We start from the raw sequence: 15,010 nt of genomic DNA on the forward strand, positions 1-15,010 counted from the left end.
TATGGTGGAGATGGCAGAGAGGGAGAAGATCCAGGAAGCATCCCCATAAAAAAGTGTCTTTGTACCTCTAGTCCCATGAACTCTTCACATATAAATTTGATCCTGACCAGCACCTCACAGGTTGTGAGAGCTGACCTATGGGGTGGATTCTTACCCAGGTCCTAGAGTGGCCACTGGATGGTCCACATGTAAGACTGATCTCAATAGCAGTTCAAGGCTTTGACTATGGAAGAGACAAAACTCCTGAAGGCTCTCTGGAGCCAATCAGCTTATTTGACTGGTAAAATGAATACTTCAAAAATCTCCATAGATTTAAATAATACTCAGATCTCATAACCATCAGAGATGTCCAGGATAAAACCCTGAAGTACTCAGCATGTGAAGAACCAGTAAAATCTTCACTTACATGGAAAAAGGCAACCAACAAATGTCAACACTGAGGTGATACAGTTAGAATAATTTGATAAAGACTCTAAATCAGCTAGGACAAATATGCTCCAAGAAGTAAGAGTAAATCCTGTTGAAGTGGCTGGAGGGATAGAATGATAGATTTTTCATTAAAAGTAAAAATTGTAAAGGAGAACCAAATACCAATTTGAGATCTAAAAAATAGAATAACCAAAACAAAAAACCTCATTAGATGAACTCAATAGTAGAATGAAATGACAAAGGGAAGAGCAGTAAAATGAAGATATAGCAATAGAATTTAACAATTGAGTAAAAAAAAAAAATTATGCTATTAAGATGAAGATAATCCCCACCCTCTTCCCCAGAAAAGAAGGTGCAAAATCCTGTCCACTACCACATCCGTGTCTTGGAGATATTTATTCCACTTCTAGTTCAGCTGCAATCCCACCTGGATATGTTATAATCTAAAGATTAAATTGCAAAAGTTAATAATTGCCAACAAAACTGACAGATGTGTAACTAGTTTGGCCAATAAAAAGAGAGAGAGATGGAAAAGACCCAAACAACCACCAACATGCCTTACATAAAATAGCAGAAGGAAAAAGGAGGAAAAGAATTGGTTTCATATGCTGACAAGTGTTGTGAGTTGAAGTGTCCCCTCTAAGAGACAGAGCCAAAGTGAAAACAACGCCCAGTTGTGGATATGACTGGTGATGGAAGTAAAGTCCAAAGGTGTAAAGAACAATACTGCATAGGAACCTGGAATGTTAGGTCCATGAATCAAGGTAAATTGGAAGTGGTCAAACAGGAGATGGCAAGAGTGAACATCGACATTTTAGGAATCAGTGAACTAAAATGGACTGGAAAGAACAAATTTAATACGGATGACCATTATACCTACTACTGTGGGCAAGGATCCCTTAGAAGAAATGGAGTGGCCCTCATAGTAAACAAAAGAGTCTGAAATGAGTACTTGGGTGCAATCTCAAAAATGACAGGATGATCTCTGTTCATTTTCAGGGCAAACCATTCAATATCACAGTAATCCAAGTCTATGCCTCAACCACTAATGCTGAAGAAGCTGAAGTTGAATGGTTCTATGATGACCTGCAAGACCTTCTAGAACTAACACCAAAAAAAGATGTCCTTTTCATCATAGGGGACTGGAACGCAAAAGTAGGAAGTCAAGAGATACCTGGAGTAACAGGCATGTTTGTCCTCGGAGTACAAAATGAAGCAGGTCAAAAGCTAATAGAGTTTTGCCAAGAGAACACACTGGTCATAGCAAACACCTTCTTCCAACAACACAAGAGATGACTCTACACATGGACATCACCAGATGGTCAACACTGAAATCAGATTGAATATATTCTTTGTAGCCAAAGATGGAGAAGCTCTATCCTGTCAGCAAAAAACAAGACCTGGAGCTGACTGTGGCTCGGATCATGAACTCCTTATTGCCAAATTCAGACTTAAATTGAAGAAAGTAGGGAAAACCACTAGACCATTCAGGTAGGACCTAAATCAAACCCCTTATGATTATACAGTGGAAGTGACAAACAGATTCAAGGGATCAGGTCTGATGGACAGAGTGCTTGAAGAACTATGGACAGAGGTTCATGACATTGTATAGGAGGAGTGATCTAGACCATCCGCAAGAAAAAGGAATGCAAAAAGGCAAAATGGTTGTCTGAGGAGGTCTTACAAATAACTGAGAAAAGAAGTGAAGCTAAAGACAAAGGAGAAAAGGAAAAATATACCCATCTTAATGCAAAGTTCCAAAGAATAGCAAGGAGAAATAAGAAAGCCTTCCTCAGTGATCAATGCAAAGAAACAGAGAAAAACAATAGAATGGGAAAGACTAGAGATCTCTTCAAGAAAATTAGAGATACCAAGGGAACTTTTCATGCAAAGATGAGCACAATAAAGGACAGGAATGGTATGGACCTAACAGAAGCAGAAGATATTAAGAAGAGGTGGCAAGAATACACAGACCTGTACAAAAAAGATCTTCATGACCCAGATAATCATGATGGTGTGATCAGTCACCTAGAGCCAGACATCCTGGAATGTGAACTCAAGTGGGCCTTAGGAAGCATCACTACGGACAAAGCTAGTAGATGTGATGGAATTCCAGTTGAGATATTTCAAATCCTAAAAGATGATGCTGTTAAAGTGCTACACTCAGTATGCCAGCAAATTTGGAAAACTCAGCAGTGGCCACAGGACTGGAAGAGGTCAATTTTCATTCTAACCCCAAGGAAAGTCAATGCCAAAGAATGTTCAAACTACCGTACATTTGCACTCATCTCACACACTAGCAAAGTAATGCTCAAAATTCTCCAAGCCAGGCTTCAACAGTATGTGAATTGTGAACTTCCAGATGTTCAATCTGGATTAGGAAAAGGCAGAGGAACCAGAGATCAAATTGTCAATATCTGCTGGATCATCGAAAAAGCAAGAGAGTTCCAGAAAAACATCTATTTCTGCTTTATTGACTATGCCAAAGCCTTCGACTGTGTGGATCACAATAAACTGTGGAAAATTCTTCAAGAGATGGGAATATCAGACCACCTGACTTGCCTCTTGAGAAATCTGTATAAAGGTCAGGAAGCAACAGTTAGAACTGGACATGGAACAACAGACTGGTTCCAAATAGGAAAAGGAGTACATCAAGGCTGTATATTGTCACCCTACTGATTTAACTTATTTGCAGAGTACATCATGCGAAATGCTGGGCTGGATGAAGCACAAGCTAGAATCAAGATTGCTAGGAGAAATATCAATAACCTCATATATGCAGATGACAACACCCTTATGGCAGAAAGCAAAGAGAAACTGAAGAGCCTCTTGATGAAAGTGAAAGAGGAGAGTGAAAAAGCTGGCTTAAAACTCAACATTCATTGCTTCTCGGCCTTTTGGCTAAGATCAAGTGTAGTATCTGTTCTTATCAGTTTAATATCTGATACGTCCTCTATCCGAGGACAATATATTAAATGGATTTTTGGAATTAGGAGTTGGAATAGGAGCTTGCTCCGTCCACTCCACGCATCGACCTGGTATTGCAGTACTTCCAGGAGAAAAAAAAGAAAAAAGAAAAAAAAAAAGAGAAAAGAAAAAAAAAAAATAAAAAAAAAAAATAAAAAAAGAAGAAAAACTCAACATTCAAAAAACAAAGCTCATGGCATCCGGTCCCATCACTTCATGGCAAATAGACGGGGAAACAATGGAAACAGTGACAGACTTTATTTTCTTGGGCTCCGAAATCATTGCAGATGGTGACTGCAGCCATGAAATTAAAAATCACTTCCTCCTTGAAAGAAAAGTTATGACCAACCTCGACAGCATATTAAAAAATAGAGACATTACTTTGCCAACAAACGTCCATCTGGTTCGAGCTATGGTTTTTCCAGTAGTCATGTATGGATGTGAGAGTTAGACTATAAAGAAAGCTGAGTGCCAAAGAACTGATGCTTTTGAACTGTGGTGTTGGAGAAGACTCTGGAGAGTCCCTTGGACAGCAAGGAGATCCAACCAGTCCATCCTAAAGGAAATCAGTCCTGAATATTCATTGGAAGGACTGATGTTGAAGCTGAAATTCAAATACTTTGGCCACCTGATGCGAAGAGCTGACTCTTTGGAAAAGACCCTGGTGCCGGGAAAGATCGAAGGCAGGAGGAAAAGGGGACAAGAGAGGTTGAGATGGTTGGATGGCAACACCAACTGGATGAACATGAGTTTGAGCAAGTTCTGGGAGTTGGTGGACAGGGAAGCCTTGGGTGCTGCAGTCCATGGGGTCTCAAAGAGTCAGACATGACTGAGCGACTGAACTGACTGAAAAAAAAAATTGGAAAAGACAACAACAACAGAGAATTATGAAGTTATGTGGCCATACCAAAATACCTAATATTCATGTTATTGGAGTTCCAGAAAGAGGAGAAAGTAAAGTGCACAAAAAATATTTGAAGAGAGAGTTGCTGAAAATCCCCTGAATTTTGTGAAAGACATCAGCCTACAGATTCAAGAAACTCAGAGAACTCCAAATGGGGGAAAAAAAACCCATAAAGAAATCCATGCCATGACACATCTATAATCAAAGTGCTAAGAACTAAAGACAAAGTATTAAAAGCAGGGAAGGCAACGTTTCAATTGACCATGGAAGTCTCATAAGAAATCACAGAAGTAGAAGAAAGTGGCATGACATTTTAAAAATGTCATTAATTTTTTCATCAAAAACCACGGATATCAGAAGGAAGCATGTCATGATATTTTTTAAATGCCAAAAGAAAAGGACTATCGATTCAGAATTGTATATTCAGCCAAAATAATCTTGAGGAATGAAAGAAAGCAAAAAAGGTAGTCTCTGAGGGAAAACTATGAAAATTCTTAACCAGCAGCTCTGTCCCCTCAAATCACAAACGAAAACCCCACAGAAGACAAAAACCAAACAAACCCAAGACTCTTAAAAGAAAGCTCAGACAGATATTTGTAAAATTTCAGATGGAAGTTTATAATATTAAAAATGAAGGAAGAGCCATAGAAATGATAGGTATAGAGGGAAATGTAGACTACACTTATTTCATTCTTTAAAATATGTGGGATGATTGAGAGCATAAATTATGATTATGTCTGATTGGGTTTCAAAATATGTAGATATACTATATAAGACAACTACAATATGAATAGCAGAAGGCACAGGAATCTATTAATACATATTGATAAAATTTCTACATTCCACTTGAAGTGATAAAATATTGACCCCAAGTAGAATGTAAAACTTAAGTGTGCTTATTATAATCTCTAGAGAAACCACTGAAAAATAAAAATAAGAACAAAATAACAAGCAAAAAATCTATGCAAAGAGGTATATCCAAAAACACAATAGAAGAGTTTAAGTGGAATACTGAAAAAACATTCAAATAACCCCAAAGAACACAGGGATGGGGAAGGAGAGGGATGAAAAGAGAATAAAGCAAAAAACAAATAATAAACTGTAGACTTAAATCTAAACACAGCAATAGTTATATTAAATAGAAATACTCTTAGCACCCCAATTAAAAGACCGAGATTTTAGATTAAAGGAAAGTCCACGACCCATCTATATATACTGTCTACAAGAGATTCACTTTGAATACAATGATAAAGGTGGATTAAAAGTAAAGGATGGCAAAGTCATGCAAACTCTCATCAAAAGAAAACTGTGTAGCTGTATCAATAATCAGAGTAGAGTCGGAGAAAAGAAAACTGTTAAGGATAAAATGGAACTTTACATAATGATAGAACAATTGATTCACCAAGAAGACATAAGAGTCCTAAATGTGAATACATCTTACAGCAGTTTTCAGAACACATGAAGCAAAACCTGGCAGAACTGAAAGGAGAAATAGACACATCCACAGTCATAGTTGGAGACTTCAACATATCTCTAGGTAATTGATAAAACAAGTAGACAAACCAAAAAAAAATCAGCAAGGGAAGCTGGCGAAAATTGAACTGAATAACATAAAAGTTGAGTAATGAAAGAAGAAAGGCCTTTGAACTATTGCAAACAAATATCACCTACTTCCCAGTTTGTTTTGTACACATATGTCCGTTATAAAAGTGAAAATCCATATAGTGCTTTCACTAGAGAACCTTCTACACAAACCCTGTCTAAAAGAATTTCCATTCATTCCCCTAAAATATGATTGACCTTAGGCAGGACCTTTCTCCCTTCTGGGCCCTCTTTTACTTCTCTGCAAAGTAAGGGGATGGGGGCTGTCCCCACTCACCCTAAACTCTTCCCACAGGATCAGACTTTATCCACGTTTTCTTCCAGCTCTGTGATTTTCCCTAAGCTTTTATTTCCAGTGACTTTTTTCCCCCTAGGCTGGTGTTTTCAAATTGTTCTGTACTGATAGAGCCAAAATATCTTTCCATCTTTCTATTGTTTAATTTGCAAGGAAAGTATTAAAGATAAGACAGGGTAGGGAACTGAGTCATTGTCACTCAGCCCAAAGGCTGCGGTCTGGTAATCTCCCCTCAGACAGAAACATTTTGAAACAAAGGTGGAAACCAATATGGAAAAAACAAAAGTAGAACAAGTTCCAACCAAACATATTGCTTTATTTTCTGCTGAAATCTTTTTTCCCCTGTCGTGGAGAAACAGCTTAGGTAGTATTTAACCAAATATTACTTATGTGTGATGAGAAACATGGTTCTATTACATTTAGGAAGTTGCATGTTACAAACAAAACCTGACAAACTGTTCCAAGTTTGATAATAGGAGGAGAAATGGAATAAATTAAAAGGTAAACCACATTTTTCTCAGCTTCCTGATGGGTTTTGTCCAAATAGCTTGAAAAATTGCAAAATATTGTTTAGGTAATTTTCAGGTATTCTGCTATTATTTGCATTGGAGCAAAGCTTATTGAACACTGTATTGTTCTAGTTCTAGGCCCTTTGGAAGGCAAAGAGATATAAAAGAGTTGGTCTCTGTTTTCTAGTTATTGTGAGAGCTTCTTCCTGGACTGCAAATTCCAGGAGGGCAGACAGTGCATCTGCTTTGTTTATCACTGTGTAACCGGTTCCTAGCACAGTCCTGCAAATGGGGTGCTCCAGACTACTTACTTGGTGATCCAAGAACTTGATTACAGAGTTAATCTTGTTTAACTCCTTAATGAGAGAATGCATCCCTGTACAAAAATGGCTGGTGGCTCAGATGGTAAGAATCTGCCTGCAATGCAAGAGACCTGGTTTCAGTCCCTGGGTTGGGAAGATCCCCTGCAGAAGGGAATGGCAACCCACTCCAGTATTCTTGCCTGGAGAATCCCATGGAGAGAGGAGCCTGGCGGGCTACAGTCCGTGGGGTTGCAGAGTCAGACATAACTGAGTGACTAACACTTTCATCATATGTATATACATACCCAAATATGTAAAGTATAGCAAACAGATTCATGCACGCAGTTTATCTGCTATATGTACATATGTAACAAACAACAAACAGACTTTTTAGTTTGTTTTTACCCATGTGCAAGTAAAAGTGTTAGTCACTCAGTCATATCTGACTCTTTGTGACCCCTTGAACTGTAGCCCACTAGGGTTCTCTGTCCATGGAATTCTCCAGGCAAGAATACTGGAGTGGGTTGCCATTACCTTCTCCAGGGCATCTTTGCAACCCAGGGATTGAACCCAGGTCTCCTGTATTGTAGGCAGATTCTTTACCATCTGAGCTGCCAAAGAAGCCCTGTTTTTACCCATAGAGAGCCCCGCCCTCCCCCAGAACAACAAGATTGATGAAATTTGTCAGTTTCGTGGCTGTTTTTCTGAGACTCTAATAGTACAATGCTTCTAAAAACCAATCACAGAGATTTTGCTTAACTGCAGATTCTGATTCAGTAAGTCTGGGGGCAAGGTCTGAGATGTACATTTCTTACAAACTTCCACTGATTGTGGTCCCTGGAACACTCCTTGAGTGTGGAGACATAGCATGCACTGCCAAGCAAAAGTGGTATTCAGGTCCAGGCAGAGAAGTTATAAGGACTGCATCGTGTGACCAGGACAGGGCTATAAACACAGAATTTTTAAATCTGGAAATAGCTGTAGAGATTATGTTGGAGGCGTGGTGTGGATCCTTAGATATGAAGAGGTTGAAAATGACCTTCCTGTAAATCCATGGCTGATTCATGTCAATGTATGACAAAAATCACTACAATATTGTAAAGTAATTAGCCTCCAACTAATAAAAATAAATGAAAAAAAAAAAATAAAGAAAGAAAATTACCTTCCTGAAGCCCTCCAGCCAGTTGTGGTTTGTTCCCACTGGGTCTGGGTCTTGGAACTTCTGATTTTAAACCTCCTGTTCTCTCCACAAGTTAAGGTGTCTACTTTGATTAACAAATTTAAGAGCAGTCACTCTATCTATGGGAGGAAGAGCATGTCCTGCAGAGACCAGGGATGTGGTCTAAGCTTACAGCCTTAGTGTAAGTGAATCTTGGGTCTCGGGTAACATAGCTGAGCTACCTTCTTTCTCTGAATCACTGCCCAGGTGGCCTATATCTGGTTCCTGCAACAGTGAGAAAGAAGTGGAATTGGGGGTCCAGATGAGGTACAGCGCTCAGAGCACCCCACAAAATAACCTTTGCAGCCTGAATCAGGATATATGCCTCACCCCAGGAGCCTGCCTATGAGTGTTTTTGGGACAGGCTAGCTCACGTCCAGGTGACTAGGTCCTGAGACTGAATTTCTAGGGTCATCTGGACAGTCTGACTTCCCTATCTCTGACTTGGGAAATGATTGATTGCCTGCTCTGATTTCACAACACTGATGATGGCTACTTCCAAAATAACACCTTAAAAACTGTTCTTACCTGGTTTTATCTTCATCAGACTGGCCCACGTGGATGAGAATAAATGTAGGAGAGAGCATGGTCATTGAAAATGTAAATAAAATCCACAGTTTCTAAGTTGCTTGGAAGTCACCAGACTTTTTCTTGAAGCATTCCTCTGGAGACTGTTTTCGAGGGAAAAGCCTCATACTGACTGAATCTCAGGACACTCCCAAAATCTTAATTCTGTTTGCAACATACCCATTACAGTCAGATGATGAGCTATGTGTGTCAGCTTGTCAGGGGGGTGGGCGTGTGGAGAAGATGCACAGGCAGAAAGCATCAATAGCAGTTAGTGCTTTGAGCTTAAGGAAGCTGCTGGTCTTCTGGCATCACTGCTAAATTTTGGAGGGTCTTAGAAGTCTCTAAGCCCATAGCGTCCTCTATAAGTGAGAATCACAGGATTTCTCCTCAGTGAACGAAAATCTAATAATAAATTTGTATCAACACATTTAAGCCACCTCTTTCTGAGAAACCGAGTCCTTTTCTGGGGACTTTCTTTTCGCAAACTCTCCCCTTCCTCCCACGCTCCACTACCTTTAACTTTTCGATGGAAAGAGACAAAGCAAAGCCAGCAAGACAAGCATGAATCTTCAGGGTACAACGGAAGGCACATGGGGAGTAAATACACATGTGTCTGAGTTTTGACTCTATCGGTAATTGGCTCTGTGACCTTTAGCAAGTTGCTTAATTTCTCTCATGTTTCCATTTCTGGTTATGAAATAAGTTGAACTAGATTTCAAAATATTTGTTTAGTCCTTAATATCTAGGCTTCTACAGCTTAGTTTCTTTCTAGGAGACATAAGAGATTCAGGTTTGATCCCTGGGTCAGGAAGATCCCCTGGAGGAGGGCATGGAAATCCACTCCCATATTCTTGCCTGGAGAATCCCATGGACAGAGGAGCCTGGATGGCTATAGTCCATAGGGTTGCAAAGAGTCAGATACGACTGAAGCAACTTAGTAGCATTGGCAGAGCTCATAAACCCATCCCCTGGATTCTAACTTATTGAGACAAAAACTTGTTCATGAGACTTCTGTCCTATTGAGTTTGACATTGGAATTCACTTAAAAAATAAAGATTATCTTGACTAAAACACATATTAAATCCCTACCAAAGTCAAGGGGAGATCATCACTCGGTACATTATTAATTTTAAATTAATCAACTTGGCAGTTCGTGATTGATAGCCCATTTCCTTGTCATTTTCCATTCTCCAAAGCATTCTTTCCTCGTCCTTAGGTTCATCTGACATCATTCTGACACTCTCAGGTGGATGTAGTCAGTACCCACCCCTCCCATCCCTACCCAGCGGGGGAGACTAACACAGAAACACAAAGCCCTATCAGTTGACAACAAAACATTGAGTCTCACAGGAAGTAGGTCTTGCTTTGTTTTAATAAAAACAATCTTAGAGCACATACACACACACCAACCACACATGGAAAAAATGTGTCATTTGTACCTTTGCCTGGAGGAAAATGTTGATATTGTGCCATGATTAATAGAAATGAAATCAACGTTAAATCTCTAAATGACTTTTCTCTACACGTGGAAAGGGTCCACAGTTTCATACTCAGAGGAGAAAGGCAGAAAGAAACCTGATCTAAAGTGACTTGGCATTTTGGTTCACCAAGAACCGGAGTGCGGAGAGTCAGATCTTGGGGAATAGGAGGGAGACATCTGAACTGCTTGAAAGCGATTACAAGAGAGATAATGGACAATTACATCAGAACTAACTCAAACCTGCCATGAGGCTCAGTCGCTCTTCATTAATAATGGGGATGCTGGCAAAAAATGAAATAGATGAGTGAGAGGCCTTGACTAAGCACACACACTTCAGCACATGCTCTGCCAAACAAGTTTGCATGTGGCATGTTGTAACTTTACTACTCGGAATCATAAAAGAGCTGGGCAGGATTCCCAGAACATTGCTAACTTTTCTTTCTTCTGCGGTCCACATATTATAATTGTATGATTTTTTTCCAAAGCCATTTTCAACTCTAGAAATGGAGAGAATATGCAATGCACATGCTACCCAAGTTTAGACCGAGTTGTGCCCTGACAAGTTCTGCCCAGCATTTAGCTCCTAAGGGAACTGTGGTGGTTTACAGTCAGAGAGGAAACGGAGCTAGCACAGCAACTAAGTTCAAGTCCCTTCACGAGGGTTTGATTAGCCAAAGGCTTCGTCAGCCTGGCCCCCTCCTTCTTGGCAAGTGATCTCAGCAGCAGGTAAGGTATCAGCCAACTCGGCTTCATTTCTCTTCACCCCAAAGTTCTGGAGATCCTCATTTATTCTCAGCTCCTTTCATCCATCTTAGAGACAAAAAGCATCCTTGGGACTTCCCCGGTGGTCCAGTGGTTAAGAACCTGTCTTGCAATATGGGGGTGCAGGTTCCATCCCTGGTGGGGGATGCAGAGCAACTGAGTCCACAAGCTGCAACTGCTAGCCTGCCCACTCTGGAGTCCCTTCACCACAACTAGAGAGCCCGTGCGTTGCAGTGAAAACTCCTGCATGACACAAGAAGACTGTGTGCCACAACTAAGATGCCAGGCAGCCAAATAAGTAAATATATTTTTTTAAAAAAGCATCCTTCATCTACTCAAAAGCCACACCCACCATTTTTGCCCTGAATCTCATCTTCTCCTTCTTGATTCCCCAATCTGACCATCCATATTATGTGTGGGTTCATAAACAGAATTATGGATCTCCTTCCATGACTTTCTCCTCTTCACATTCTGGCCCACAAGTACCCCTTCACTCAGCTTTTCAGATCAGGAAAAATGGGTTATTATCTGAGTTTTAGCAGCTGGCACCTCAGAACTCCCCTTCCATCTCTGTGCTTGAGATAGTTCAGAGATCAGAGTCATGGGAAAGGGAAAAAAAGAAAGAAACCCGGGAAATTCATTCCCTTGCAGATGATTTCTTCAGCTTTCAACCTTATCCCATGATCTGCTTATATGGACCTAATTTTCAGAGTCCTTTTAGCATCTTTTAGCAAAGTTTCATCTTTGAGGCAGGTCATTTTTCTTTTCTCTCTCCTGTGGGTCTCTGTCTCTGCTCGTGACTTTTAAGCAAGTCCTTCTCTATAAAACTTCCCTCTTTCCACTGCCTCTATACCAAAATTCCATCCTGCTCTCTTCTTTTTCTTTTCTCCAAGCTTCTGAAACTGTTCTTTCCCACATGAACTTAGACTCCTTTTCTGGCAGAGCAGGGCAAGCCCACCACAGCCTACCTCTCTGGCAGATTGCAACTAAAAACTCTAGACAGAGCACATAAAGTAATTATCTGAGAACTCTGGGAACCAAACCTAAGCAGGCAGGGGTTGGAGAAAGGAGTTGAAACTTGAGGTGACCTTCAAGTGAATTAATTTCTCGGGTCTTTTTTACCCTGGCTTTGCCCTGAGGATGACCCCCAGCACAGAACTGGAAAGGGGTCAGCGTTGTAGGTGCCTAAAACTAAACTGCTATTCCAGCTTTTTGGACTGAGACTTGGAAAAGGGGGTTTTATGGGCCAGAGAGTGTGGAGAAGAGAGAACTACATAAGGGGATCCATAATTCTGTTTTTGAACCTGCACAAGTGTATGTGTGGATCAGACCCAAACCAACATAGCCAAGGCTTTGTGAGCTGAACTGATCTGCAAACCACAGCCCAACTCTCGTTAATCCCTAAGTGGCACACGCAAGGGGCATACTCAAAGCAGCATACTAAAGGCTTTAAAAGCTGAACTGAGATTAGAACCACCGCCCACAAGAGGCAAAACAGAACTTTCAATCTGAATTGAACGAGGTTGATTACCTGATGAATCAAACGAATTTTAAAAATCAACACTTCCCAGAGAATGAGAACAAGAACCTACACGACATAATACTAATGGTGGCCATTGACAATGCAAAGTTACCCAGACACACACAGAACCAGAAAAATGTGATCAACCCGCAGTGGAAGAGAGAAGCAACATAGGTCAACACTGAGATGATCCAGATGTTAAAACTTTCAGATAGAAATTTTAAAGCAGCTTTTGTAACTGTGATCCATAAAATAAATCTAAAAGTCCTTGCAATGAACAGAAAGTATTTCTTAGCAGAGAAAGAAACTATAAAAGGGAAGTAGTTAGATTAGAAAGTATAGAATTGAAAAAGAAAATACCTGAAATTTAAAAAATGTATTGAATAGGCTCAACAGCAGAATAGAGATGACAGGGGAAAACGAGAGTCAGTGAACTTGAACAGAGATCAATAAAAATTATCTGATTAGAAGAACAGAGAGAAACAATAAAATGAAAAGAGAGTCTTGGGGACCTATAGAACCATATTGAAAGGTCTAACATATATGTCACAGAAATTTCAGAAAGGGACAGAAAGAAAATATGAGCTGAAAACTTCCAAAATTGGAGAGAGACATAAACATAGAAATTAAAGCAGATCAGTGAACTCCAAGTATGTTAAACTCAAAATCAGCTGCACTCGACACATCATAATCAAACTACTGAAAACCAAGGATTAAAAAAAAATCTTGAAAGCTGTTAGGGAAAAAATGACACATTGCACATAGGAGCAAAGTGATTTGAAGGACTGTGAGCATCTCAGAAATCGTGGAGGTCATAAGAAAGTGGATCAACGTCTCAAAAATGCTGAAGGACCAAGAATGAGGTGGTGCTTACATCTGAGAGAGTCTGGAGTGCATGCTGATGACTCAATATGGGTTCAGGTTCAGGAAATGGGGAAGAAATCTAGAGATTAGTACTGGGGTGGGGCTCAGATACAAGGCAGTCAAGGCTTGATTAGCAACTGAATATCAGATTCACACACACACACACACACACACACACACACGTGCGCACACTCAAGTGCATGGGGACACCCAGGGGCCAAGAGATCATCCAGTAAATTGGGGTAGAGGTCAGACAGTCACAGCTTCAGGAGAGGAGGGCTCTAGGGGGTGGGACACCTGGCTGGACACTAACTCTTTTTTTGTATGTGTCTAAAACATCACACCTTTGTTCACACCATTGCCTCTGCCTTGGTCTCCTACTTTCTCAACTCAATATGACTAATTTTCTGCCTATCCTCAGTGGTCTAGTTCACATGCAACCTTACTCATTCTGCAGAAAATTTACTGTGTACCAGCAAGTGAACGTCTCCATCAAGACTTCCCAGATCTTCCCACCGAGAGCAGTTTCCCCCTCCTCTGAATTTTCATATCAAATCATTGTACTCATTTTAGATTTAGCCATAAGCATGTTTATTATTGATACTTGAGGACAGAGGTTGTTAGTTGTTACTCACCTTCATGTTACCACCAGGGTCAATCATGGTGACTTAAATGTACTTATTAATACTTTTAATGAACTATCTGACAGATTACCATTTTCTCCTCCCAAACCAATTAAAATGCTACCAGTCATTAAGAGTAATATGAATTGTCTTAATTTTTTTAATTGCTTGATAAAACAAGTCTTTACTTAGCAAATGATACAAAAGTTAAAAGACAAAAAGAACACTGATATTTCTTAGAATTATTTTTCACAATTCTTTGGTATTTACCCATCCTCAGAAGAATCACAGCATGTAGATAGGACAGGGAGAGAAACCTAAAACCAAAAGACCAAACTAATTTTACAAAGTAGAATACTCAGAGATTAAGAGGCTGTTCCAATCCCACACTCATTGAACCAGACTAGAATATAGTTATTTTTCGGCTCTCCTTCTGGGGTTCCTGTTTCCTCCAATTCAATGCTGCAAAGTGTAGCATTACTGAAAGAATAGAAGGCCAGAGATTGGTTGATTAACATCCTTGAAGCGGCCGTTCTCCTCCCGCAAGATTAAGGAGCCCTTGGGAAGGTTGTCCTAATGTTCGACTTGTCCTTCCTGAGTGCCTGAGGCTGGGTACAACAGCCGCTTCTGCCTCACCAGCTACTCACTGTTTATAACCCCTTCACTTGAAGTACCAGAGTTCAGAGGGAATCAGTTATGAGCCAAGAGGGAAAGCATGGTTGGAAAGAAAAGCTCAGCATCTCACACTCTCATCAATTCTTTAAAAAACTGAGTTAAGGGTGCTGCCAAGCCCTTATTGCCTTTGGTGCCTCAGTGTTTCTACTTGTGAAAGGACGATGAAGATGCTAGGAACTCTGGAAACAAAAATGGAATGCATATAAACCGGCCACTAGGTAAAACAGCTTTCAGATATGAACAGAAAAAAGCTGGGGAAGTATGAAGAGTTTTAAGGATTAAAAAAA

The 15,010-nt window shown here is 40.1% G+C and overlaps 1 long non-coding RNA gene and 1 other non-coding gene across 2 annotated transcripts in view; both read left to right on the plus strand.

The window, feature by feature from the left end:
• The window catches only part of LOC122697842, a 65,882-nt gene that overhangs the window by 25,507 nt on the left and 25,365 nt on the right, over positions 1-15,010 (plus strand). The window lies entirely within an intron of this gene.
• Positions 3,311-3,501, plus strand: LOC122697925. Its single transcript, XR_006342250.1, has one exon. It is a non-coding gene; the product is annotated as a U2 spliceosomal RNA (small nuclear RNA).

Source organism: Cervus elaphus, chromosome 7, assembly GCF_910594005.1.
Source record: "Cervus elaphus chromosome 7, mCerEla1.1, whole genome shotgun sequence".
Lineage (NCBI taxonomy): Eukaryota > Metazoa > Chordata > Mammalia > Artiodactyla > Cervidae > Cervus > Cervus elaphus.